The sequence below is a fragment of the Nycticebus coucang genome, chromosome 6 (assembly GCF_027406575.1).
Source record: "Nycticebus coucang isolate mNycCou1 chromosome 6, mNycCou1.pri, whole genome shotgun sequence".
NCBI classification, from domain to species: domain Eukaryota; kingdom Metazoa; phylum Chordata; class Mammalia; order Primates; family Lorisidae; genus Nycticebus; species Nycticebus coucang.
The window spans coordinates 99794540-99819956 of NC_069785.1; the positions used below are offsets into that span (position 1 = coordinate 99794540).

The following is a 25417-nucleotide window of genomic DNA, read 5'->3' on the forward strand; positions in this document are numbered from 1 at the left end:
GCATTGCATGGCCTCACTGACCTCGCCTCCGAGGTGACCCGTCCACACTGCGTGGATTCACTGACCTCGCCTCTGTGGTGACATGTCCGCACTACATGGCCTCACTGATCTCGCCTCTGTGGTAACGTGTCCGCACTGCGTGGCCTCACTGACCTCGCCTCTGAGGTGACACATCTACCCTGCGTGGCCTCACTGATCTCGCCTCTATGGTGACACGTCCATACTGCGTGGTGTCACTGACCTCACCTCTGTGGTGACGTGTCCGCACTGCCGCTCCTGAGTGGCGGAAGCAGTCTCAAGTCTGGCCAGATTCAAGGAAAGGGGACTTAGAGCCCTACCTCTAAATGGGTAGAGGGGCAAGACGTTTGTGGCTTTTTAAAAACTCACTACAATTTTAATTTGAAACAGAAAATTTTGGGTGTAGGACACAACTACAAGAGGTAAAACAGAATAGAACACACAGTAAGAGAGTGCCTCATGTGTAGTAAAAATAAGCATTGTGAAACTTAATTTCAGTTATCATGTGTGTCTGTATATTCTGCTTCGTGAGGTATGCCATGTCTTTCTTACTATGCGTTACAAAAATATTTTGTAAAAAACACTACTTAAATGTAGTGACATCAGATTTGGTTTATGAACACTAAATTTTATCTCTTTAATACCTCAATTAATGGGCTACTGCTGTGTAAGTTCTTAGTTGTAAAGGTGAAGAGCTGAAGAATTGATGGCCATTTGCCTATAAGGACAAAGGAAAGGCCTGTCCTTTTGGGACCCATTTTCCTCCCCTGCTAGGGACCCTTCAAGGCCCGGTTGTACTACGTATGACTCAGACATGGAGAGTCACTGTGCTGCAGAATGGGCTGTGGTATGGACCAGCTGTCAGGACTTCCCTGAGCGTTTGTCTAATCTTTGCCAGTCAGTCTCCTGGAGCAGCAAACAGATATGAGATGAAGAGGACAGCCTTCTTTTTGCAGATGAACAGAAAATGAGGTCAGACAGTTAGGATCATGAACTCATCCTAGGAAAAGTGCTACATAGCACATTGCTGAATAGCATGGCAGTCACCTGCAAAGTACTCGTCTTGGCCATATGGTGACCACAGTGGTACTCAGCAGTGAGGTGTATATAACACTTTTTCTAGGATGAGTTCTGTAAGTTAACTGTCAGACCTCATATTTAAGCATCCAAAAGCCAAAGATGATTCATAATGAAGAGACAGCCACCCTGCCTAAGGAAGGTGGTGTTGTGGCAAAACAATCTCAGGAAACACTTTCCACCTTCAATATTAAAACTAAAAGGAAATAATGAGATTGGGGTGTGCTGGAGAAGACATGCTGTGCTCATTGCAAAACAATCTGTTCTCCTTCCCTGTGTGCACTCGGTTGCCCTGCCCTTTCAAGGAAGTGTGAGAAGATGACTGAGCTTGCTGTCATCTTATAAAACGTCGCGTTGAAAAACAATTTTTATGCAATCGTTCCGTAAATAACTACATTTTTACTTTGTTACTTTATAAAATTTACATAATTCTATCCTTTTATTTCTATGAAAATGGTATGTGCTTGGTGAGAGGAAGGTGGTGGCCGAGTAACAGCTTCCCTGCAACTGGGCACCATGAGTCTGGGGAGATAAGACTCCAGGCATCTCTGGCTGGTGGGATCTGCCTGTAATCATCCCTTTGAGGATACAGGGAGTCAGTGAGAGACTTCTGGACCCTAAGAGGACGACAAAAACAGTAGAAAACTGGCAAGTGGTCGCATGTGTTTGATGGGTCTAATCCCGCCGGCAGCTGTAAGTACAGCAGCAACGAGACTGCAAACCAGAAAGGCCTTACCTATGAACTGTTTTGGTGTTTTTGGACTTGGCACTCAGTTGAACTGCCTTGAGGAGAGCTTGAGCAGGAGTGTGGAGAACTTTGGGCATTGTCTAGAGCCCCAGACTGAGCTGCTGAGCCAGACGGAGCTAATAGTGTTTGGCTGTGGGCCACAGGGAGCCATTGTGAGAGAACTGCCCTGGCAAGCTCCGCCCTCAGGGTTGCAGAGCAAGGATCAGGCGGGAGCTGGTAACCTAGTGACTGAGCAGCCTAAAGGCGGGGACTGAGCTGCCTTACAGCCTTAACCCTCAGGGGCAGAGTGAGACCGGTTTTGGCACACTGAGTAAGTGGATAGCTACTTCAGCAGTGATCCCAGCAACAAGCACTTTCCTGGGAAAGCTTCTGCTTAGCCAAGTTTAGAAGTTTAAAGTGCCTTTTAAGAGGGCTGAGGAGAAATTTAGGGTGTCCACCCTGTGGGGTTTGAGAAATCAGTGGAGGCCTCCAGTTGTATCAGCACTGTCATTAACATCTCACACCACAGAAGACCACCTGTTGCCCAGACAGTATTCAGTAAGCTACTTATAATGCTTTGTTTTTGGTTGGTTTTGTTGTTGTTATTATTGTTTGTTTCTTTTCATTTTGTTATTGTTGTTTTGTTTTTTAATTTCAACCTTTTCGGTACAGATTTTTTCTTTTCTTTTTTTTTCTTTCTTTTATTTCTCCATTTTTCTAGTTTAAATACAATTTCCCATTGCTGCCTTTTTCAGTAATTACAACTTTATTTTTGCTATTGTTTCTACCCCTAGTATTTGGTTTTTCACCCAATTTTATCCCGTAAAGTTTTCTGTTTGCTTGTTTTGGTTTGATTTATAGCATTTTTTTCTTTCCTCTCTACTTGGCGGAGGTGGGGTACTGTGTCCAATCAGGTTAGCAAAGAGCTGCTGACCTCAAGGGAACCAACCAAGCGGGCACCCCCAGAGGTTGGGGTTTTTTTAAGATTGTGTCAAAGTACCCTACTGTACACCTATATCACTCTGTCTCCCTCTTTCTGTGCCTCTCTTCTTCTTTTCAATATTCCCTTTTACCTACCCCATCTCCTTTCTCTATTTTCTTTTCTTTCTTTCTTTTTCTTTCTTCTATCCCTTCTTGCTCTTCAACCTTCTCATCCTTCTGGTCCTGTACCAAAAGGACTCATCGAAACCTTAGTCCACAGGCACAGGAACTTAAAGAGCAAGAGGAAGTGAAAGGAACATTAGGGCAAGGAAACGGATGAAAGAAATGACGCATGAGAAAGAATCAGCAGAAAACTCCAGGCAACGTGAAGAACCAGTCTAGAACAACCCCACCAAGGGACCATGAGGTAGCTACTGCAGATGATTCCACCTGTAAAGAAATGTTACGAATGACAGAAAGGGAATTTAGAATACACATTATGAAAACAATGAAGAAAATGATGAAAACAATGAAAGAAACTACTAATAAAGTGGAAAATAACCAAAAGGAAATCCAGAAACAGAATCAAATAAGAGATGAACGATATGAAGAATATAGAAAGGATATAGCGGAACTGAAGGAATGGAAGCAATTAGGGAACTTAAAGATGCAATGGAAAGTATCAGCAACAGGTTAGACCATGCAGAAGAAAGAATTTCAGAGGTAGAAGACACAGTTCTTAAGAACTCAGACAGTAAAAGAGGCAGAAAAGAAGAGAGAGAAAGCAGAACGTTCACTGTCAGAATTATGGGAATTTATGAAACATTCCAACATACAAGTTATAGGAAGCCCAGAAGGGGAAGAAGAATGCCCCAGAGGAATGGAAGCCATACTAGAGAATATTATAAATGAAAATTTCTCAAATATCGCCAAAGATTCTGACACACTGCTTTCAGAGGGATATCGGACCCCAGGTCGCCTCAACTCTAACTGAGCTTCTCCAAGACACATTGTGATGAACCTGTCCAAAGTCAAGACAAAAGAAAAGATTCTGCAAGCTGCCAGGAGTAAGCGCCAGTTGACCTACAGGGACAAATCCATCAGATTGACTGCAGACTTCTCTAATGAAACTTTCCAAGCAAGAAGACAATGGTCATCTACCTTTAATCTACTTAAACAGAACAATTTCTACCTCAGAATTCTGTACCCTGCTAAGATAAGCTTTAAAATTGACGGAGAAATCAAATAATTTACAGATATACAAACATTCAGGAAATTTGCCACAACAAAACCAGCTCTACAGGACATACTTCAACCTGTTCTACACACTGACCATCACAATGGATCAGCAAGAAAGTAAGAACTCAGAAATTAAGGGGCAGAACCTAACCTCCACACTGATGCAAAAGATAAAACTAAGCAATGGACTCTCAGAAAATAAGATGAATAGAATACTACCACACTTATCAATTATCTCAATAAATGTTAATGGCTTGAATTCTCCACTGAAGAGACATAGATTGGCTGACTGGATTAAAAAACACACGCCATTTATTTGCTGTCTGCAACAAACACACCTGGCTTCAAAATACAAATTACAACTCAGAGTCAAGGGTTGGAAGACAATTTTTCAGGCAAATGGAATTCAGAAGAAAAGAGGAGTTGCAATCTTATTTTCAGATACATATGGATTTAAAGCAACTAAAGTCAAAAAAGACAAAGATGGTCACTTTATATTGGTCAAGGGAAAAATACAACAAGAAGACGTTTCAATTCTAAATATTTATGCACCCAATTTAAATGCTCCCAGATTCTTGAAACAGACCTTACTCAGTCTGAGCAATATGATATCTGATAATACCATAATAACAGGGGACTTTAACACTCCTCTTACACAGCTGGACAGATCCTCTAAATAGAAATTAAACAAAGATATAAGAGATTTAAGCGAGACCCTAGAACAACTGTTCTTGATAGACGCATATAGAACACTCCATCCCAAAGATAACAAATATACATTCTTCTCATCACCCTCTGAAACATTCTCCAAAATTGATCATATCCTGGGACACAAAACAAATATCAACAGAATAAAAAGAACTGAAATTTTACCTTATATCTTCTCAGATCATAAGGCACTAAAGGTAGAACTCAACTCTAATAAAAACTTTCAACCCCACACAAAGGCATGGAAATTAAACAACCTGTTGAATGACACATGGGTGCAGGAAGAAATAAAACAGGAAATCATTAACTTCCTTGAGCATAACAGCAATGAAGACACAAGCTACCAAAACCTGCGGGATACTGAAAAAGCAGTTTTGAGAGGAAAATTTATCACTTTAGATGCCTACATTTGAAAAACAGAAAAAGAACGCATCAACAAACTCATAAGCCATCTTATTGAATTAGAAAAAGAAGAACAATGTAAGCCTAAATCCAGTAGAAGAAAAGAAATATCCAAAATCAAATCAGACATCAATGAAATTGAAAACAAAAGAGTCATTCAGAAAATTAATGAAACAAGGTGTTGGTTTTTTGAAAAAAATAAATAGATAAACCATTGGCCAGACTAATGAGAAATAGAAAAGTAAAATCTCTAGTAACCTAAATCAGAAATGATAAAGGGGAAATAACAACTGATCCCACAGAGATACAAGAGATCATCTCTGAATACTACCAGAAACTCTATGCCCAGAAATTTGACAATGTGAAGGAAATGGATCAATATTTGGAATCACACCCTCTCCCTAGACTTAGCCAGGAAGAAATAGAGCTCCTGAACAGACCAATTTCAAGCACCGAGATTAAAGAAACAATAAAAAATCTTCCAACCAACAAATGCCCTGGTCCAGATGGCTTCACTCCAGAATTCTATCAAACCTTCAAGGAAGAGCTCATTCCTATACTGCAGAAATTATTCCTAAAAATCGAGGAAGAAGGAATCTTCTCCAGCACGTTCTGTGAAGCAAACATCACCCTGATACCAAAACCAGGAAAAGACCCAAGTAAAAAGGAGAATTTCAGACCAATCTCACTCATGCATATAGATGCAAAAATTCTCAACAAAATTCTCGCCAATAGATTACAGCTTATCATCAAAAAAGTCATTCATCATGATCAAGTAGGTTTCATCCCAAGGATGCAAGGCTGGTTTAACATATGCAAGTGCATAAACGTTATCCACCATATTAACAGAGGCAAAAATAAAGATCATATGATCCTGTGAATAGATGCAGAAAAAGCATTCGATAAAATCAAGCATCCTTTTCTAACTAGAACACTGAAGAGTATAGGCATAGGTGGCACATTTCTAAAACTGATTGAAGCTATCTGTGACAAACCCACAGCTAATATTTTACTGAATGGAGTAAAACTGAAAGCTTTTCCTCTTAGAACTGGAACCAGACAAGGTTGTCCTCTGCCACCTTTACTAGGCAACATAGTGCTGGAAGTTCTAGCCAATAAAATCAGGCAAGACAAGGAGATAAAAGGAATCCAAATGGGAGCAGAGGAGGTCAAACTCTCCCTCTTTGCTGATGACATGATCTTATACTTAGAGAACCCCAAAGACTCAACCACAGGACTCCTAGAAGTTATCAAAAAATACAGTAATGTTTCAGGATATAAAATCAATGTCCACAAGTCAGTAGCCTTTGTATACGTCAATAACAGTGAAGATGAGAAGCTAATTAAGGACACAACTCCCTTCACCATAGTTTCAAAGAAAATGAAATACCTAGGAATATACCTAACGAAGGAGGTGAAGGACCTCTATAAAGAAAACTATGAAATCCTCAGAAAGGAAATAGCAGAGGATATTAACAAATGGAAGAACATACTGTGCTCATGGATTCGAAGAATCAACATTGTTAAAATGTCTGTACTTCCCAAAGGAATCTACTAGTCAATGCCATTTCTATTAAAATACCAACATCATACTTTCAAGATTTGGAAATAATGATTCTGCGTTTCATATGGACCCAGAAAAAACCCCGTATAGCTAAGGCAGTTCTTAGTAATAAAAATAAAGCTGGGCGGGGGGCGGCGCCTGTGGTTCAGTGAGTAGGGCGCCAGCCCCATATGCCGAGGGTGGCGGGTTCAAACCCAGCCCTGGCCAAACTGCAACAAAAAAATAGCTGGGTGTTGTGGCGGACGCCTGTAGTCCCAGCTACTCGGGAGGCTGAGGCAGGAGAATCGCCTAAGCCCAGGAGTTGGAGGTTGCTGTGAGCTGTGTGACGCCACGGCAATCTACCAAGGGCCATAAAGTGAGACTCTGTCTCTACAAAACAAAAAAATAATAAATAAAGCTGGGGGCATCACCATACCAGATTTTAGTCTGTACTACAAAGCCATAGTGGTCAAGACAGCATGGTACTGGCACAAAAATAGAGACATAGACACTTGGAATCGAATAGAAAACCAGGAAATGAAGCTAACATTTTATAACCACCTAATCTTTGATAATCCAAACAAGAATGTATCTTGGGGGAAAGACTCCCTATTCAATAAATGGTGTTGGGAGAACTGGATATCCACATGCAAAAGACTGAAACTGCAACCACAACTTTCCCCACTCACAAAAATTGATTCAAGGTGGATAAAGGACTTCAATTTAAGGCATGAAACAATTAAAATCCTCAAAAGAAATCATAGGAAAACACTGGGAGATATTGGCCTGGGGAAAGACTTCATGAAGAAGACTGCTGTGGTAATTGCAACAACAAAAATAAACATGGGACTTCATTAAACTGAAAAGCTTCTGTACAGCTAAGGAGACAACAACCAAAGCAAATAGAGAATCTCCACAATGGGAAAGGACATTTGCATATTTTGAATCAGACAAAAGCTTGATAACTAGGATCTATGGAGATCTCAAATTCATCCACATGGAAAAAGCCAACAATCCCATATATCAATGGGCAAGATACATGAATAGAACCTTCTCTAACGAAGACAGATGAATGGCTAACAAACATATAAGGATGATAAACATTTTTTCATATATTAGAGAAATGACAATCAAAACCACTCTGAGATACCATCTAACCCCTGCGAGAATGGCCCACATCACAAAATCTCAAAACTGCAGATGCTGGCGTGGATGTGGAGAGAAGGGAACACTTTTACACTGCTGGTGGGACTGCAAACTAGTACAACCTTTCTGGAAGGAAGTATGGAGAAACCTCAAAGCACTCAAGCTAGACCTCCCATTTGATCCTGCAATCCCATTACTGGGCATCTACCCAGAAGGAAAAAAATCCTTTTATCAGAAGGACACTTGTACTAGACTGTTTATTGCAGCTCAATTTATAATCACCAAAATGTGGAAACAGCCTAAATGCCCACCAACCCAGGAATGGATTAACAAGCTGTGGTATATGTATACCATGGAATACTATTCAGCTATGAAAAAAAAATGGAGACTTTACATCCTTCATATTTACCTGGATGGAAGTAGAAGACATTATTCTTAGTAAAGCATCACAAGAATGGAGAAGCATGAATCCCATGTACTCAATTTTGATATGTGGACAATTATTGATGACAATTAAGGTCATGATTGGGGTAGGGGAAGGGGAGAGCAGAGAGACAAAGAAGGAGGGAGGGGTGGGGAAAAGAAGAGCAGAGAGAGGGAAGGAGGAAGGGGGGTGGGGCCTTGGTGTGTGCCACACTTTCTCGGGACAAGACAAGATTGCAAGAGGGACTTTAAGAAATGCAATCAATGCAACCTGGCTTATTGTACCCTCAATGAATCCCCAACAATTAAATAAATAAATAAATAAAAATAAAATGGTATCTGCTTTATTGTAGAAAATTAGAAAATGCAGATAAGCAAGAATAATAAAATAAAAATCATGTTATTTAACCACTTAGAGAGAAACACTGATTTTTTTTGTTTTTGTAAATCCTTGTTGCCATTTTTCTGTGGGTACATACACATTTAAAAAACAAATAATGGGCTACTTGCAGTACACTGTTTTTAAAGCTGTTTAAACTTAGATGAGCATATTCTGTCAACGTAGTTCTGTTGTTATAAGGAGAAGTGTTAAACACTCACAGTGGTGATGACATTTAATTGTGTTAAAGCTGCTGTGGTGAAACATCTATATTACTAAGTCATTTTCCCCCTCATGGGAAATTTTTTAAAGTTTTTAAAATATGTGTACATGATACAGAATATTATGGGTTTTTTTTTGGTAGGCAGTGTAATTTGAACTCCTAAATGAAAGAGCATGAACGTTAAAAAAAAAAAAAACAACTTTGTGTCTTGCTAAATTGTCTTCTACAAATGTACCTGTTTATACTCCTGTGAAAGTGTTATCTGTTCCTAGTTATTTCATAATTTGATAGAGAAACTCATTCTTTGCTTGCTTGGTTATGTGATATATTTGGATTGTCACCTTCTCTTTGCCTTTTTTGCCTCTCAAAATCCTACCTGCCCTTCAGTGCCCACCTCCACACCTCCTATGGGACCCCTGAGTCCCCAGACTCAGTGAGCACTTCCCGTCTGCTGTCCTGTGGGTTTGTCCTGCCCTGTCGAGCAGCTGTGGTTACTTGGGAGCAGTGGCACCGCATCTTACTTCTTAGTCCTCTTTCACATGTGGCATATTTCAACACACATGTGTAGGACTCAGTAAATACTGAATTTAATCAGAGTCCATTGAAAAGGACTGATGGCTGCAGAAAGTAAGAATATACAAATATCCAAATATACAAATGTTCGTCCCACTGAAGACCATGCAGAGTTACTCTGGAGAGGACATAGTTTTGGCATTTCATTTAGGCAGCCCAGCCTTGAAACTATTGGTTAATAATAAATGACATTTTGTCAATATTCTTATTTGGGGTACAGTGGCTTATGCCTGTAATCTCAGCACTTTGGAAGCCAAGACAGGAGGATGGTCCGAGACCAAGCTATGCAGTGTTGTGACAGCCTGTCTCTATAAAATAATAATAATAAATTTAAAAAACATATTCTTATTTTAACCGTATGTAATTAGATCCCCCCCATCTAGGGTTTCTTTTTTTTCCTCTCTCTCTTTCTTTTCTTTTACAAAGGACAAAAATGATTCTTACTTCAGACAGGATTTCTTTTAATGATACTTCCTATTAAAAGATATTTTCCCAGTAAATTAGTTTTGTATACCATCAGAAACTTGTATTTATCATCTTATTTTTACTACCTTTCCCTTTTTCCCACACCTTGTATTTGCTGTTTTCAAATCTGTTCTGTCATCATGGGTGACTTTGTTCTAATGACTTTCTTTAAACTTTGGAACATCATTACAAATTTGCAGGTACAATGTCTATTTTTACCAAAGGCTCATTTCTATGCTTATAATATCTGTTATGTTTTACTTCATCTTCCTTCCAGATATACAGCATTTTATTTCCATCTGTTCCTTTTTCTTCTACTTGAATTTTCGTGTGTGTGTGATGCTGAATGAAATTATGAGAAGGTCCAGTAGTAAAAGACAGTCCATAAAAACCTGCAGACAGGAACCTCCTCTGAGGCCTGGCTCCACTAGTCGGCCAGCCCTCCTGCCAAGCCTTCACCCGACTGTCAGTGAAACTGCACATTCTGTCCTTGGCCATCTCTGAGTGTTAGATGGTTTCAGTTGCAATCCACAGCCTTCGCAGCTAATAAGCTGCTTTCTATAAGTCTAGAGGAGAGGTTCTGGGATTGTTACCTGACGAAGGGTCAACAACTTCCCCCCTTTTGGATGTGAGGGACGTCATGTACTTAAATGACCATGTTTAAGGCAGGCAGGAAGTGACACTTTTTTAACAGGGAGGAAGGAGTTTCTTCTAAAGCCCTTCTACCCTCATCAGCCACAGGCCAGGGCTTCTGTGTGCCCATGATCTATTCCAAAGAATGTTGCAGAAGGAGCATCAGGTGGTCTCTGCCATCAAGGGCAAAAGTGGGGATGCTGTTGAAAATGTGACCTATGGAATGTGTCATGGGCAAAATTCTGTACATTGAGCCCTTGCCTCTTGTCTGTAATTTCCATGGATCAGTTCTAGCTCTGTTCACTGGAGTCCCACAACCCTTTTAGTTCTTTCCTTTTTGAAGTCCTAGAGATAGTGAAAACAGTGTATGACTGCCTGAGTTTTCTCTCCTCCTATTGAATGTCTGTGGCTGAGCCTTTGCCTTCTCAGCTCCCACTGAATCTGCCCCAGTTTGGTGTGATCCTCCAGCCCTTGCCTCCCTGTCCCCTGCCACAGCCACTGTTTTCCTTCTCCTATAAAAGAGAGGCTTGATCCTCACTCCTGTCAGTGCTGGCCGTGGTCACAGTGGGGAATGTAGGAGCTCTCTTGTCTGTGAACTGCTGGTGTCTGGAGTTAGTTTTATTTTTTTTTAACGAGCATTTGTACCTGGGAACTTGGATGCTCACCAGGCTGCCAACAATGTTGATTGCTGAGACCTACAAGGAACAAGACCCTCTTTCACCTGCTCCTGCCCCTCTGCAGCCTCATCCACTGTGGAATTTCCCAGGTCAACCATCCTTAGTCATTCACAATTCCTGCTGCACTCCTTTGCACGTGATATTTTCTCTTTCTAAAATGGTCGTTTCCCCTTCTTACCTGGCAGAGCACTACTTTTCCTTCAGGATTTAAACTCAACCAGTATCACTCCTCTGAAAGCTGTTCTGACTTTCCCTTGGGCAGAGTTAATCAGTCACTTCCCAGTCACTCTATACAAGTTTTTGTTGTTAAACATTCACAAAGTGTTGTAATTATCTGTTTATATTTTCCTATCCTTCTATATTTAGCTTCTAGAACATAGGACTTATATTTTTATTTCTGTAACTTTAGCACTCATTATATAGGTTTAGTGCATAAAAGGTGTTCTGTGAATGTTTGTTGAAATGAATGGATGGCAATTTCACTTCATAACCTGATTAATAACTTACATATCCTCCTTAAGATAAGAAATATATATACATATATATAAAGATTATACATTATAATTATCTAAAACTGAACTTGATAGCCCATTAACTTGTCTTATTTGGCAAACTAGAGTGAGGCTTAGAGCTTCAGGCCACATAATGCTGAGAGTCAGAACTGGGACCAGATTTCTGTGTCTTGGTCTCTTCATATCTTGTCTCCTAGTTTCTTTCTTTTCTTTCCTTTCCTTTCCTTCTTTTTTCTTTTCTTTTCTTTTTTGAGATTTTTAAAAATTTTTTATTAAATCATAGCTGTGTACAATAATGCAACCATGAGGTACAATGTGCTGATTTTATATACAGTTTAAAATATTTTCTTTTTTTTTTTATTGTTGGGGATTCATTGAGGGTACAATAAGCCAGGTTACACTGATTGCAATTGTTAGGCAATGTCCCTCTTGCAATCATGTCTTGCCCCCATAAAGTGTGACACACACCAAGGCCCCACCCCCCTCCCTCCGTCCCTCTTTCTGCTTTTCCTCCCCGCCCATAACCTTCATTGTCATTAATTGTCCTCATATCAAAATTGAGTACATAGGATTCATGCTTCTCCATTCTTGTGATGCTTTACTAAGAATAATGTCTTCCACGTCCATCCAGGTTAATACGAAGGATGTAAAGTCTCCATTTTTTTTAATGGCTGAATAGTATTCCATGGTATACATACACCACAGCTTGTTAATCCATTCCTGGGTTGGTGGGCATTTAGGCTGTTTCCACATTTTGGCGATTGTAAATTGAGCTGCAATAAACGGTCTAGTACAAGTGTCCTTCTGATAAAAGGATTTTTTTTCCTTCTGGGTAGATGCCCAGTAATGGGATTGCAGGATCAAATGGGAGGTCTAGCTTGAGTGCTTTGAGGTTTCTCCATACTTCCTTCCAGAAAGGTTGTACTAGTTTGCAGTCCCACCAGCAGTGTAAAAGTGTTCCCTTCTCTCCACATCCACGCCAGCATCTGCAGTTTTGAGATTTTGTGATGTGGGCCATTCTCACTGGGGTTAGATGATATCTCAGGGTTGTTTTGATTTGCATTTCTCTAATATATAGAGATGATGAACATTTTTTCATATGTTTGTTGGCCATTCGTCTGTCATCTTTAGAGAAGGTTCTATTCATGTCTCTTGCCCATTGATATATGGGATTGTTGGCTTTTTTCATGTGGATAAATTTGAGTTCTCTATAGATCCTAGTTATCAGGTTTTGTCTGATTCAAAATATGCAAATATCCTTTCCCATTGTGTAGGTTGTCTCTTTGCTTTGGTTATTGTCTCCTTAGCTGTACAGAAGCTTTTCAGTTTAATGAAGTCCCATTTGTTTATTTTTGTTGTTGTTGCAATTGCCATGGCAGTCTTCTTCATGAAGTCTTTCCCCAGGCCAGTATCTTCCAGTGTTTTTCCTATGCTTTCTTGGAGGATTTTTATTGTTTCATGCCTTAAATTTAAGTCCTTTCTCCATTTTGAATCAATTTTTGTGAGTGGGGAAAGGTGTGGGTCCAGTTTCAGTCTTTTACATGTAGACATCCAGTTCTCCCAACACCATTTATTGAATAGGGAGTCTTTCCCCCAAGGTATGTTCTTGTTTGGTTTATGGAAGATTAGGTGGTTGTAAGACAGTTTAAAATATTTTCATCAAACTGGTTAACATAGCCTTCGTGGCATTTTCTTAGATATTGTGTTCATACTTTTATATTCTACATTTAGTAAATTTCACCTTTACCCTTCTGAGTCATTTTCTTTGAGATGATTCTCAATATGTTGACCAGGCTGGTCTTGAACTTCTGGCCTCCAGTGATCCTCAGCTGGGATTACAGGTATGAGCCCCTGTACTTGGCTTATCTTCTACTTTCTGTAGCAGACAGAAAGGATGTCTTACCAGATAGATGAGGGAGATTTGTAAGTGGTATTATCTGTGTGTTATCAAAGACCCTGCCTTTGCGCTCCCCTCCTGTGTGCTTTATTCACATAGACCTTTCTCTGCCTCTCCCCTTCTTGCGTCCTGTTTGCCCTTCTAAACCCGCCTGATTCTTGACTTTTCTGAACATCACAGTCAAAACTAATTATCCCCTCCGAGTTTCCATAGCTGGTTAGCACATGCGGCCATGTGGTCCAGTGGTTGAGTACAGACCGTCGGCCGTATTCCACACCCCTGTTCCTCCTCTCTGAGTCTGTTTATAAATCTATAATTAGGAATGACAGTTCCTATTTTATAGGGTTGACAGGAGGATTAAAATGTTGTCAACTATTAAAAAAAATGGAGACTTTACAGCCTTCGCATTAACCTGGATAGAAGTGGAAGACATTATTCTTAGTAAAGCATCACAAGAATGGAGAAGCATGAATCCTATGTACTCAATTTTGATATGAGGACAATTAATGACAATCAAGGTTATGGGGGGGAGGAAAAGCAGAAAGAGGGATGGAGGGAGGGGGGTGGGGCCTTGGTGTGTGTCACACTTTATGGGGGCAAGACATGATTGCAAGAGGGACTTTACCTAACAATTGCAATCAGTTAACCTGGCTTATTGTACCCTCAATGAATCCCCAACAATAAAAAAAAAAAAATGTTGTCTGTGACATGCTACTACTATTGGTGGTGGCTTGGTCACTATTTGTAAGTCCCTAGAGGCTGATTATTGGCCGTGTAGCTCACGCCTTTCCTGGGCCTGCCTGTCCATTGCTGAATCAAGAGTTACCCAGTCAGTTTTGTAAGGGGCACATCCTAAGCTACAGACTACCCTCAGACGCTGGTTGGCATATTTTTTTAATGAGATTCACTTTTTGTTTTTTAAAGAGACTTGTCCCAGTCTGTTGCCCAGGCTGCAGTGTAGTGTTGTGATCACAGTTCATTGCAACCTCAAACTGCTGGGCGCAGGATTCCCAGTAGCTGGGACCTTAAGCACATGCCACTATGCCTGGCTCATTTCTTTTTCTTTAGAGATGGGGTCTTGGCTGTGTTGATCAGGCTGATCTTCAACAGGGCTTAAGTGATCCTCCTGCCTCGGCCTCCCAAAGTGCTAGGATTACAGCTGTGACAACTGTGCCAGGCCCACACTCACTTAGGATTTTTGTTTGTTGGCACAGGGCAGTGCTCTGCCATCTGGAGGGGTCATTACTTTGAAAACATTGCTGACTCGAGTCTGGGCTCAGTGAAAGAACAGAATGTTTTCTCTCTTTATATCGCAGCTACAACCAGCTTTGAGATGCAGTATTTGTCTAGCTCTAAATTTCTATGAAGTAAGGAACAGGGTTAGAAAAGACCATTTAAAGCATTCTCACAGACTACAGGCCATTTGTACACAGCCCCATGTTTGATGCCATAGTGAGTGCGTATCTCCAGGTGTGAGAGGAGTGGGCAGTGATTCTCTTGACTGTCTTACTAAGAACTGGTAGAGATTGACCATGCATGGTATAAGATTTGGATGATTTTGTTGTTTGGATTTTTTCCATCTTGTAAATGAGAAACCAGGAAAAGAAAATACAGTGTATTTATTATAGAGGGAGCAAAGGTCACGGAAACAGTGACTTTAAAAACAAATCTTTGGTTACCTAGCTTGTAAAGACATTGCCCTCTTTGTTGTATTTCTAAAAACCTGTAGAATACACCCTTCATTTTCTCTGATTTATAAGGAAACTAATATGTGGAGAATTTGATCTTTAAGAGGCATGACTTCTGGATTATGGGATTATTTATTTTAAAGTTTAAACTTTTAAGTGTTTTATTATAATTTTTTTTAAACTGTTATTTGCATTTATTTTATGTTGTATCTATTCCTGTGCTATAAGTTTTTGTTTCTTCAGTTTCTTCTGGGATACCTTTTTCCTCTGTGCTACCTCCTCTTCTGGTTTGGGAACAATTTGTTTCTTTTCAGTAAGGATCATCTCCATGTGACAGGGGGAGCTGAGGGATGGGTTAATGTAACCATGAACTCTGTAAGTTTGGCAACACATATTGGGTGCTTTGTTCACTTGGATATGCTCAATGAGCAGAGAATCTCCATCTGAACCCTCAAGTCCAGCATTATTTGGCAACACATCTTGGGTGCTTTGTCCACTTGGATATGCTCAATGACCAGAGAATCTCCATCTGAACCCTCAAGTCTCTGCATTTTTAAGCATATGCAGCAAAAATTCAGCATCTTTTTGGGCCACCGACCCTGTATCCAGCTCCACTGTTTGGCCTGGGCACACCTACCAACTCCACCATTGTAATGTGGGAATGGTACACATTGTTTCTTTAGAGCGACATCTTTCAGATACTTGGTGGCTTTTTGTATATGCATACCCTTGATGGCCTGGGCAATTTCATGTGCGTTCTTAAAGTGAACACGAAGATTTGAGCCTCTTGACTTGCATGACTTTGTGGGGCTTTCTGGGTCAATTGAATAGCGAACCATTTTCACAGATTACCTCCTGCTGCTTCAGGGAAGACTATGATACTGTTAATAGGAAGTGTTTTCAAATATATAAGCATTAAAATTTGTAATTTAGATCTATATTTTTAAGAAAATAGTTTTAAGTGGAAAAATCCATAGGAAAAGAGTGACATACATTGAAAAAAAAAAAATCAAAGGATATAGGCTAGTATATTAATAGGAATTACTTTAAAGTATGAGATTCCAGGTAACAACGTTTTACTTCTATCCTGTGCACTATTCTATATTGTCTGGATTTAGGAGTGACCATGTGTTACTTTATATTTAAAAAAAGTTTAAAGCCATTTTGTTTTGGGCAGAAAAATAGTAGAAGTTAAGATTTGAACATAGTAAAGCCAGCTTTCCTCCATCCTTGGAGAAATTACCCCAAGCCAGAAAATAAGTAGAAAGAGTTTTTGAAAGATTGAACCAGAAGTATGTGAGGAAGTTGACTGAAGATGTTTGGAGCTACGAATCTCAGGAAAAGAGGAAACAAAACAAGAAAAATGGGAAAATAACATTGTTCAAAGTTAAGAGATACACTCTGGGATTCGAAACCAAGAACCCAAAGATATGAACAGAAGCTTTTTAAAAGAAGATGGACAAACGGCCAATATACATATGAAAAATACTCAGTGTTACTAATCATCAGGGAAGTGCAAATTAAAACAACAGTGAGATAACACCTTACCCCAGCACTAGAATGGTTTTTATTGAAAGTCCAAAAACAGTAGATGCTGGTGTAGATGCCGAGAGAAAGGAACTGTTGGTGGGACTGCAAGTTAGTACAGCCGCTATGGAAAACTGGAGATTCCTCAAAGAACTAAACGTAGACCTACCATCAATCCCACAACCTCACTATTCACTATTGGGTATTTAGCCAAAAGAAAATAAGTAATTTTCTCAAAAAGACACCTGCACTTGAATATTTATCACATTCGCAAAGATGCGAAATCACCACAAGTGCTCAACAATTCATGTGTGAATTTTTAAAAATATGCTATATGTATACAATGAAGTACTTCTCAGCCATAAAAAGGTTGAATTAATGCTTTTTGCAATAATTTCAGTAGAACTGGAGACCATTTTCCTAAGTGAGGTATCTCAAGAATGGAAAAACAAATACTATACGTACTTGCTGTTAAGTTGGAACGCACAGAAGAGCACACAGGTGCACAGAGGGCAGTAAGATTCAGCGGAGGAGGGAACAGGTGGACACTTACCTGACAGGTGCAATGACACTCTCTGGGTGATGGGCACACTTATAGCTGTGACTCAAGCATTATAAAGCAATCAGTGTAACCAAAAACATTTGTACTCCCTTAAAATTTTGAAATAATAATAACCCCTCAATTCTTCATTTGAAATAGTGGACATGAGCACACAAGCTGGTGGCAGGAGCTTCCCTGGATCCAGGCTGGCTCTAAGATGCAGGGGACGCTGAATGAGGACTTAGACTCTGTGCAGAGAGCAGTGTGCAGACTTCACACTGTGGGGTAGCCTCACGGTGGCCTGGTGCTTTGGGTTGGGGGAGTCCAGGAAAAGATGACTTCTGACCCTCTGAATGTGGCCCTGGCTCTTCTCCCAAATGAATCTCTTCAAATAGTTGGTCTAAGAGAAACTTTCCTCAAAAAAGAGTAATAAAAAAATGGAGAAGCTGGGCATGGAAAAGTGGGCCTGTAGTCTATAGTTTGAAGGGGTGCCCTGTGCCCCAGGGAAAATTAACATAGAATGGCCAACCTTGCTATGTGTCTCAGTAGAGTTATTGGATTTCAAACCTAAAGTGCCATTTGGATGGCCAGGCCGGAAGATCAAGTCATGTAGAAAAGGGGAAATTTTGACTGCTTCACATTAAAAATCAATATGGGAGGAGACAGGAGCAACAGTGAAAAAACCCTTAAGTAAGTGTGACCCAAGGATTTTATGTTTCGTGCAATTTTTATGTATTTTTAAATTTTTTTTGTCAGGAATACTGTGTTGAGAAAAAAGTTGTTTTTAAAATATAAATAGCAGATGAGTGTTTAATGTAAGAAGTCAAGAAAGAATATTGTCATGAATCCTTCTTGAGGAATTTAGTTGAAGACAAACTTCATTCCAACAAGAGATAATTGGGAAAGCTAGTATAAAAGTAATGGTGATGAGCTTTGAATCTCTTTAAGTGTAGTTTAAAACAAATGTGGAGATCATTGTAGTAGAGCAGAATGTAAAGGTTCTGTGACCTGACAGTGTGAAATGATTTAACTAACCACAAGTGAGAGGGTTAGGGGAGGGAAGATAGGAGGTAAGGTAAGAATACTCCCCCATCTTTAACAGCGAGGGTCAGGATAGCAGAAGGATGATGCAGGAGAAAAAAAAAATTTATTTATTTATTTTTTTTTTTTGAGACAGAGTGTCACTATGTTGCCCTTAGTAGAGTGCCATGGCATCACAGCTCACAGCTACCTCAAACTCTTGGGCTTAAGCAATTCTCTTGCCTCAGCCTCCCAAGTAGCTGAGACTACAGGCGCCTTCCACAACACTGGCTATTTTTTTTGTTGTAGTTGTCAATTGTTGTTTAGGCCCAGGCTGGATTCGAACCCGCCAGCCTCCCTGCATGTGACTGGCACTGTAACCACTGTGCTATGGGTGCTGAGCCAGGAGAAAATATTTTAATTCCATCATTTTTAGTAAGGGATTAAATAAAAACTGTCTAAAGACATACAAGTGTATAGATGTCAATAAAGGTAACCACTAGATCAGGGGTCCTCACATTTTTTAAACAGGGGGCCAGTTCACTATCCCTCAGACCATTGGAGAGCTGGACTATAGTTTAAAAAAAAATATGAACAAATTCCTATGCACACTGAACATATCTTATTTTGAAGTAAAATAATAAAATGGGAACAGATATAATCACACCGCCTCATGTGACCCACGGGCTGTAGTTTGAGGACCCCTGCACTAGATGAAAATATAACTCTCTTAAATATTAAAATACACACATAGAGGAAAGCAAGCAGTTTCTACAAAGGGTCTGAAAAACAACTGATAGAACTGAATCCGGTGTCTGTCATATTGATCAATAGGAAGGCAGATGGTGTGCTCCACTACATGGCTCCCCCAAAGACAGGCAACTCTGAACTGGATGTGTCTGAACTCTGAGAGGAGCAGGAAGGCCTTGGTGCTCCCTCTAAGCCGCCCCTTCTCCCCTCTATCCCCATCTGCCCAGTGAGTCACTGTGTTTGGTTTAGGTGATTGGCTTGGCACCCGAGGAGATTAAAAATTTCAGACTCTTTAATGAATGAATGAAACTTAAAAAAAAAAAAAAGAAGAAGAAGAAAAGGCTAAATTGTGATTTATTTTGAATAGTTATGTTGAAAAGTTTTTGAGCTTTTTGATGAAGTTCTTTTCTCAAGAGCTACCCCTAGGAAAGTAGGAAGATATATTTTGTTTTTGGAAGCTCTTAGAATATAAACAGCCTAACTTCCCAAATGTCATACTGTTTGGTCCCCCGATATGTATGTTTAGTGGTGTTCTTTGTTTCACCCTCAGAACCAAAGCCTTACTTGCTACTTTGATTGCATGGAAATAGTGTGCATATGTAACAGACAATACACATGAAGATTCCAGCTTAAATCACATCTTGCAGTCACTAACGCCACCTTCCCAAATTTACCCCATTATCTGAGGTTTAAAACTCAACACCAAAGACACAGGCCTGGGTAGGGGCATCTATTTGAAATTGATGGAACTGGATTGAAAAACAGCTGTTTTACAACAGGAATATTGTCACCCTTGCAAACTTGAATGAGAATAGGAAGCCATCACCTTCCTTACTGTCTGCCTCCTGGTTAACCCTGACAGCCATCCAGATTTCTCTGCTTAGGTGGTTACTACTTGGATATTATATTTCTTTTCTTACTCCATCTTCCTGTTAGTTCTTTATTCTACATCCATTCAACGATTCAGCCTCCAGCAGATGATTGTACCTGAGCAGTGAGTGGAAACAGTCTTAGAGGCCCCAACACTGAAGTGGGGCATAAGCAGGAAGCACCTCAGTAGCTGGATGTGTCAGAGACTCAGGAGGACAAAGTACTCACCTCAGGCAGGCAGAGCCACTTTACCCTAAAGCCTGGGTGCATCAACCTTCCCTCCCACCAGACATCAGTGCTCGGAACAGGGCACAGGCACACACTTATTAAGCTGTGGACAGATGCTGGGTTGACCTCAACGTTGTTCTTAAAGAGTTCCTGCCCCAGACTGAGGTGACCCCAGCAGTAATGGCTGTTGGATCTACACTTCGGTGGAAAAGGCGGGAGGACTGAGAAAAGCCAGCTGGAAGAGAGGCGCTGCCCATCTACAGGGAGTGCAGTGGGAAGGACACAGGAGGAGAAAATCCAGAGAAACCACAACATGCTCCAGGAGAGACTGAGCTCTAAATGTCCATCAGGCTGTTAGACTGAGAAATCACCTTCTGATGGTTTCACTTAAGAGTGGTATCACTGAAGAACTGTTCTGGCTTCTCCTGTCTTCCTTGCCTCAGAAACCGCAGCTGACAGGTGGGGGAGGAAATGAGGCAGACAGAGCAGCCCCCGCCTCTCCTCCCCCTAGGGCAGGCCGCCCCTACCTGCAACTGACCCTGCTGTTGGACAGAGAAGTCTTGTTTCAAATGAAGGTTGAAGTGTTGTTAAGATATTGGACTGGTCACTTTCTTTTTAAACTATACTCTTTTTGAGATTAACATAACGTTATACTTAATGCATAAATCCTAAGTGTACGACTTAATGAATTTTTGCAAATGTAATCAGCAACAGGATCAAGACATAGAATGTTCCATGACCTCCAAGGATGCCCTTTTACTCATTCTTAATCACCCCTTACCCCCACAAAATATGCTGTAGATTAGTTTTGCCTGATTTGAACTTTCATTAGAAGGACTGGCCACTTTTAATTACTGAATGGAGGCCTTTTTAAGTATAATAGACGTGAAATGAGCAAAAAGACATTTCAAAATGTTTTGTATTCGTTTTTTTATGGTCAGTATTTTTGTACATCCTGTAGAAATATGTCATTGCCTGCCTTTCCAGGCACTTGTGAGATTTTGAAGATATGAGTTCCTTTTTGGGACTTGTGTGGATGCATTCTCCTTATTAATTATTACTGAAGTAAAGAGGAAATGACATCACCAGATGTGCAGAGCTTTGCTTTGTGCTGAATACACTATTCATTTGGACAAAAAGATCATTTCTCAATTCAAATCAGAATATTCTAATTTAAGACCTAAATCAGTTGTGTCATAATCTCTATGGAAACAAAGCTTTCTACTGTGCAGTAGTTGCATAAGTAACTCATTTCCCCTTGTAGATACACAAATTATAGATGCAAATACTTTTCCCATTTTCTCCCCAGACCTCCCTTGAAATAGAAGAGACTTTAGTGACATTTGTTATGTTTTATAAAATTTAAAATATCGGTTCAAATTTCCTGCTTATGTATATTCTTATTAACATTTTAGAACTTACAAATTACTGATGAACTCACTTTCTTTTGCTAGTTGAATTCAGGTGAAGATTGAAATATCCTTCTCAGTTCTTAGCATATTAAAGTCACCTGTGCATGCAAGGATTTGTTGGGTTGTCTGTTTTCTTCTTATTTACCTTCAGGCTTATATATTGTATGTATAAGTCCTTTGTTGGTTACATGTTTTGAAGATATTTTCTCCAACATTCTGGCTTACCTTTTCATTCCTTTACTAGGGTCTTTAGATGAACAGAAGTTCTTAATTTTGAAATCTAATTTATCAGTGTTTTCCTTGATAGTCAGTGCTTTTCCTGTCTTTTAAAGGAATCTTTGTCTCAACAAAAGCAAAAATAGAACAATGAGATTGCATCAAACTGAAAAGCTTCTGTTCAGTGAAGGAAATAATTAACAAAGTGAAGGAAGAAATTACCCACAGATTGGGAGAAAATATTTGTAAATCATGTATCAGATAAAGGGCTACTATCCAAAGTACAGAAGAAACTCAAACTACTCAATAACAAGAAAGCAAGTAACTCTTTAAAAAACGTGTAAAGGACCTGAATATATATGTATCAAAAGAAGATATGCAAGTGGCTAACAGATGAGTGAAAAAGTGCTGAATATCTCTAATCATCAGAGAAATGCAAATTAAAACCACAATGAGATACCACCTTACACCTATTATATTTGCTATTATCAAAAAGATGAAAGATAATAAATATTTTTAAATATGTGGGGAAAAGGGAACTGTTGGTGGCATTGTAAATTAATATAGCCACTTTGGGAAACAGTCTGGAGGTTCCTCAAAAACCTAAAAACACAACAATTATATCATCAGCAACCCCACTTTTGGGCATCTATCCAAAGGAATTGAGATCAGTTTGTTGAAGAGGTGTCTGCAGTCCTGTGTTCACAGCAGCACTGTTCACAAGGTGAGGAAACAAAGTGTGAATCAGGAGATGAATGGATTTTAAAATATGGTATAATATATACAAAATAATATGATTCAGCCTTTAAGAAGCAGGAAATTCTGTCATTTGTGACAGTATGGATGAACCGAGAGGACATTATACCAAGTGAAAGGAGCCAGCTGCAGAGAGACAATACCTTATGATCCCATGTGCAAGTCTGGTCTTCAGAAACTGAGCCCGTGGAATTGAGCTTAGAGTGGAGGTTACCAGAGACAGGAAGAGTAAGTTCTGGTGATCTGGTGGACAGCCCGGGGACTGGAGTTGATAATGTATTGTCTATTTCAGAATACTAAAATAGAGTATTTAAATGTTCTCACCACAAAGAAATGGTAAATATCCGAGGTGATGAATATGTAAATTTTAAAAAAGAAATGTTTACCTCAAGGCTGCTGTCTCTTTTGTTTCTGATTCTCTGCTCCCTCCGTTTAATATATGTTATTTCATTTTTATGTAGTCTTATAAAATGTGTCGCTTTGTGCTTTAGTATTCATAATTTATGTAAATGTTACTGTATACAGATCTCATTTTCTTTCTTTTTTTATTTAGCACGTTTTTAAGATCTATCATTAGGAGATATCTATAATGCCTGCAGCCTCCTGCCACCACTCACAGCCCTGGACAGACATCTTCACATGTGCGCCTTATAGATCTCTGCGAGTGGGTCCATGCTTATCACTTCTGGGTTGCAGGGTAAAGCAAGTACAGACATATTTGGTTTACCTCAGTGATCAGTTCCTGAACATTGAACGCTGTAAGTGAAAATTTCAACCAGGAGCCATGTCTTCTTCTTCTTCTTTTTTTTTTTTTTTTTTTTGTTGTTGTTGGTTCTTGGTGGGCCCACATTTGGCCTCAGCACACTTTTTTATTATTATTAAATCATAGCTGTGTACATTAATGCAATCATGGGGCACCATACGCTGGTTTTATAGACCATTTGACACATTTTCATCACACTGGTTAACATAGCCTTCCTGGCATTTTCTTAGTTAATGTGTTAAGACATTTATATTCTACATTTACTAAGTTTCACATGTACCCTTGTAAGATGCACCGCAGGTGTAATCCCGCCACTCACCCTCTCTCCGCCCATCCTCCCTCCTCCCTTCCTCCCTCTCCCCCTTCCCCCATTCTTAGGTTATAATTGGGTTATGGCTTTCATGTGAAAGCCATAAATTAGTTTCATAGTAGGGCTGAGTATATTGGATACTTTTTCTTCCATTCTTGAGATACTTTACTAAGAAGAATATGTTCCAGCTCCATCCATGTAAACATGAAAGAGGTAAAGTCTCTATCTTTAAGGCTGTATAATATTGCATGTTGTACATATATCACAATTTATTAATCCATTCATGGATCGATGGGCACTTGGGCTTTTTCCATGACTTAGCAATTATGAATTGGGCTGCAATAAACATTCTGGTACGAATATCTTTGTTATCATGTGATTTTTGGTCTTCTGGGTATATACCTAGTAGAGGAATTGTAGGATTGAATGGCAGATCTATTTTTAGATCTCTAAGTGTTCTCCAAACATCTTTCCAAAAGGAATGTATTAATTTGCATTCCCATCAGCAGTGTAAAAGTGTTCCCTTTTCTCCATATCCACGCCAACATCTCTCGTCTTGGGATTTTGTGATATGGGCTATTACTGGAGTTAGATGATATCTCAAAGTAGTTTTGATTTGCATTTCTCTGATGATTAAAGATGATGAGCATTTTTTCATATGTCTGTAGGCTGTGCGCTGTCTTCTTCAGAGAAGTTTCTCTTCAAGTCCCTTGCCCAGCCTGCAATGGGATCACTTGTTCTTTTCTTGCTGATACGTTTGAGTTCTCTCTGGATTCTGGTTATTAAACCTTTGTTGGAGACATAACCTGCAAATATCTTCTCCCATTCTGAGGGCTGTCTGCTTGCTTTACTTAATGTGTTCTTGGCTGTGCAGAAGCTTTTTAGTTTGATCAGATCCCAGTAGTGTAGTTTTGAAGCTGCTTCAATTGTTCTGGGGGTCCTCCTCATAAAATACTCGCCTATACTGATTTCTTCAAGGGTTTTCCCTGCACTTTCCTCTAGCATTTTTATAGTTTCATGTCTTAAGTTTAAATCTTTAATCCAGTGAGAGTCTATCTTAGTTAATGGTGAAAGGTGTGTATTATTATTATTTTGAGTCAGAGTCTCACTGTCACCATTAGTAGAGTACCAGGCATCAGCCTACTTCACAGCAAGCTCGAACTCCTGGGCTCCAGTGATTCTCCTGCCTTAGCCTCCTGAGTAGCTGGGACTACAGGTGCCTGCCACAATAGCTCGCTTATTTTTGTGTTTTTGGTAGAGACAAGGTCTCTTGCTCAGGCTGGTTTTGAACTCCTGAGCTCAAGCAATCCTCCCAGCTGGGCCTCCCAGAGTACTAGGGCATGGGCATGGGCATGAGCCACTGGCCTGGCCTGTGTGTTATATTTTTAATGGGAAAAACTATGATTCATTATACATCAACCCAACCCCAGACTTATTTCCTGAAGCATAGCTGAAACTTAGTAAAACTATATACATAAACAACACTAGGATGTTAGGATGTAAAATGCTTAAAATGTCATTTTCTCATTGCCAAATTATGTGGTTTAACAAGCAGTTGCTTTGGGTGGCGCCTGTGGCTCAGTGAGTAGGGCACTGGCCCCATATGCCGAGGGTGGCGGGTTCAAACCCAGCCCTAGCCAAACTGCAACAAAAAAATAGCCAGGCGTTGTGGCGGGCGCCTGTAGTCCCAGCTGCTCGGGAGGCTGAGGTAAGAGAATCGCGTAAGCCCAAGAGCTGGAGGTTGCTGTGAGCCGCGTGTGACGCCATGGCACT

At 39.9% G+C, this 25417-nt stretch overlaps 1 protein-coding gene and 1 pseudogene across 3 annotated transcripts in view; one reads left to right on the forward strand and one right to left on the reverse strand.

Moving 5' to 3' along the window:
• The window catches only part of PDE8A (phosphodiesterase 8A), a 187578-nt gene that overhangs the window by 64275 nt on the left and 97886 nt on the right, over positions 1-25417 (forward strand). The gene's annotated exons all lie outside the window — the stretch shown is intronic.
• LOC128588002 (60S ribosomal protein L17-like) lies at positions 15462-16090 on the reverse strand (annotated as a pseudogene).